Below are 3,217 nucleotides of genomic sequence, written 5' to 3' on the forward strand. Positions count from 1 at the left end.
CCCAGCACCTGCTCCCTTTGCTTTTGCCTGTTTTCAGTGCAGATTCCACTTTCCTATTACTTTGCGGGTGTCCTGGAGACGACGTTTTGTGTTTAAAGTCCCAAGCCTTGCTGAAACTTCGGAACTTGTCTGAAGAGTACTGGGGGTCGTTGTCTGAGTAAAGGATCTCAGGTATCCCAGAGTGTGTCTTCAGTTTTCGAATGAGCGTTTTTTGTCGACTGTGTGTTCTCCAAATGGTCCACTTCCCAGAAGTTGGAGAGATAATCAACTGTGACCATGTAGTCTCTGTCGTTGAACTGGAAACAAGAAAAGAAACAAGAAAAGATCCAGGCTCTGTCGTAGCCGGCCGCGACCGGGAGACCCATGGGGTGGCGCACAATTGGCCCAGCGTCGTCCAGGGTAGGGGAGGGAATGGCCGGCAGGGATGTAGCTCAGTTGGTAGAGCATGGCGTTTGCAACGCCAGGGTTGTGGGTTCGTTTCCCACGGGGGGCTAGTATGAAAAAATTTAAAATAAAAGTAATGTATGCACTCACTAACTGTAAGTCGCTCTGGATAAGAGCGTCTGCTAAATGACGTAAATGTAAATGAAACAGGTCAGTCCCTATGTTTTCCCAGGGACGCTTTGGTGCTTCATGTGGCCTCAGCATCACTTTCTGCTGTTTCACACCCCCATGCAGTGCAGGTGCTACATTTACATTTTGCATTTTAGTCATTTAGCAGACGCTCTTATCCAGAGCAACTTACAGGATAAATTAGGGTTAAGTGCCTTGCTCAAGGGCACATCGACAGATTTTTCACCTAGTCGGCTTGGGGATTAGAACCAGGGATCGGTTACTGGCACAACGCTCTTAACCACTAAGCTACCTGCCGCCCCAGGTAGCTTGATCCATGTATGTTCTCAGCTGTGCTGTTCATGCCCGGCCAGTAAACACACTTGCAAGCTCTTCTCAAACATCCCTTGATTCCTATGTGTGAGGAATGGATTCTCTGGATTATCTCTGACCTGAGGGCAGGAGGCACAACGACTCACTCAGCTCATCTCTGTTGTGAAAATACATGTCTACTTCCAAGGGTACATGTTCTTTCACTTCAGGCCACCCCTGCAGGATCACATTTTTCAGTGTCTGGAGCTCCCGGTCCAGCTCAGTGTCTGGAGCTCCCGGTCCAGCTCAGTGGCTCTCTGGAGCTCCCGGTCCAGCTCAGTGTCTGGAGCTCCCGGTCCAGCTCAGTGGCTCTCTGGAGCTCCCGGTCCAGCTCAGTGTCTGGAGCTCCCGGTCCAGCTCAGTGGCTCTCTGGTGCTCCCGGTCCAGCTCAGTGTCTGGAGCTCCCGGTCCAGCTCAGTGTCTGGAGCTCCCGGTCCAGCTCAGTGTCTGGTGCTCCCGGTCCAGCTCAGTGTCTGGAGCTCCCGGTCCAGCTCAGTGTCTGGAGCTCCCGGTCCAGCTCAGTGTCTGGAGCTCCCGGTCCAGCTCAGTGTCTGGAGCTCCCGGTCCAGCTCAGTGTCTGGAGCTCCCGGTCCAGCTCAGTGTCTGGAGCTCCCGGTCCAGCTCAGTGTCTGGAGCTCCCGGTCCAGCTCAGTGTCTCTCTGGAGCTCCCGGTCCAGCTCAGTGTCTCTCTGGAGCTCCCGGTCCAGCTCAGTGTCTCTCTGGATGGCCTTTAGTCTCCCGCTTGACACAGGGAGGTAGTGTATCATATTGATTGATTCCACTTCTACCTCCACAGGGCCTCTGTTTTCTTGTTCCGTGAGGTACGCCCTGCTCAGGGTGTCGGCCAGCACCACAAGTTTTCCAGGAACGTATCGGAGACTGACCTGGTAGTTTTGGAGTCTCATGAGCATGCGTTGTAGTCTTTTTGGTGCGCTGAGGAGAGGCTTTGTCATGATGCTCTCTAGAGGCTTGTGATCTGACTGCACTTTGACAGTTCGTTCATACTGTATGTGAATTGGTGGAACCTTTCCATGCCAAACACCACTGCAAGCAGCTCTTTCTCTATCTGTGCATAGGCTCAGGCTCAGGCTCAGGGTCAGGGTCAGGGTCAGGGTCAGGCTCGGGGTCGGGGTCGGGGTCGGGGTCAGGATCAGGGTCGGGCTCGAGGTCGGGGTCAGGGTCAGGGTCGGTCTCGAGGTCGGGGTCGGGGTCGGGGTCGGGGTCGGGGTCGGGGTCAGGGTCAGGGTCGGGCTCGGGGTCGGGCTCGGGGTCGGGGTCGGGGTCAGGGTCAGGGTCAGGGTCGGGGTCAGGCTCAGGGTCAGGGTCAGGGCAGGCAGAAAGATAAAAACCGGGAAAACTTGAAAACAGGGCTCAAGAAAACCGGAGTACGAAAAACACGCTGGTAGGCTTGACGAGGCAATACGAACTGGTCACAGATAAACAGAGAACACAGGTATAAATACACAGGGGATAATGGGGAAGATGGGCGACACCTGGAGGGGGGTGGAGACAATCACAAAGATAGGTGAACCAGATCAGGGTGTGACACAAACAGAGAACACGCTCGCTCTGTTCAGGTCTGACAGCATGTCTTCAATAGTGGGAAGTGGGTAATGGCTCCTCTTGTTGAGAGATTTTGGATCAATACACACTGGTCGTTTTCCAGACGGTTTCTTCACTACGATCAGGCTGCTAATCAACTGCTTTCACCATCCTCCTTTTCTCTAGAACACCGAGCTCCTCTGAGTGGTTTATATAGTGGCCCTCTCCTCTCTGAGTGGTTTATATAGTGATACTGGCCCTCTCCTCTCTGTGTGGTTTATATAGTGGCCCTCTCCTCTCTGAGTGGTTTATATAGTGGCCCTCTCCTCTCTGAGTGGTTTATATAGTGGCCCTCTCCTCTCTGAGTGGTTTATATAGTGGCCCTCTCCTCTCTGAGTGGTTTATATAGTGGCCCTCTCCTCTCTGAGTGGTTTATATACTGGCCCTCTCCTCTCTGAGTGGTTTATATAGTGGCCCTCTCCTCTCTGAGTGGTTTATATAGTGGCCCTCTCCTCTCTGAGTGGTTGATATAGTGGCCCTCTCCTCTCTGTGTGGTTTATATAGTGGCCCTCTCCTCTCTGAGTGGTTTATATAGTGGCCCTCTCCTCTCTGAGTGGTTTATATACTGGCCCTCTCCTCTCTGAGTGGTTTATATAGTGGCCCTCTCCTCTCTGAGTGGTTTATATAGTGGCCCTCTCCTCTCTGAGTGGTTTATATAGTGGCCCTCTCCTCTCTGTGTGGTTTATATAGT

Source organism: Coregonus lavaretus (assembly GCF_964263955.1).
Source record: "Coregonus lavaretus genome assembly, chromosome: 22".
Lineage (NCBI taxonomy): Eukaryota > Metazoa > Chordata > Actinopteri > Salmoniformes > Salmonidae > Coregonus > Coregonus lavaretus.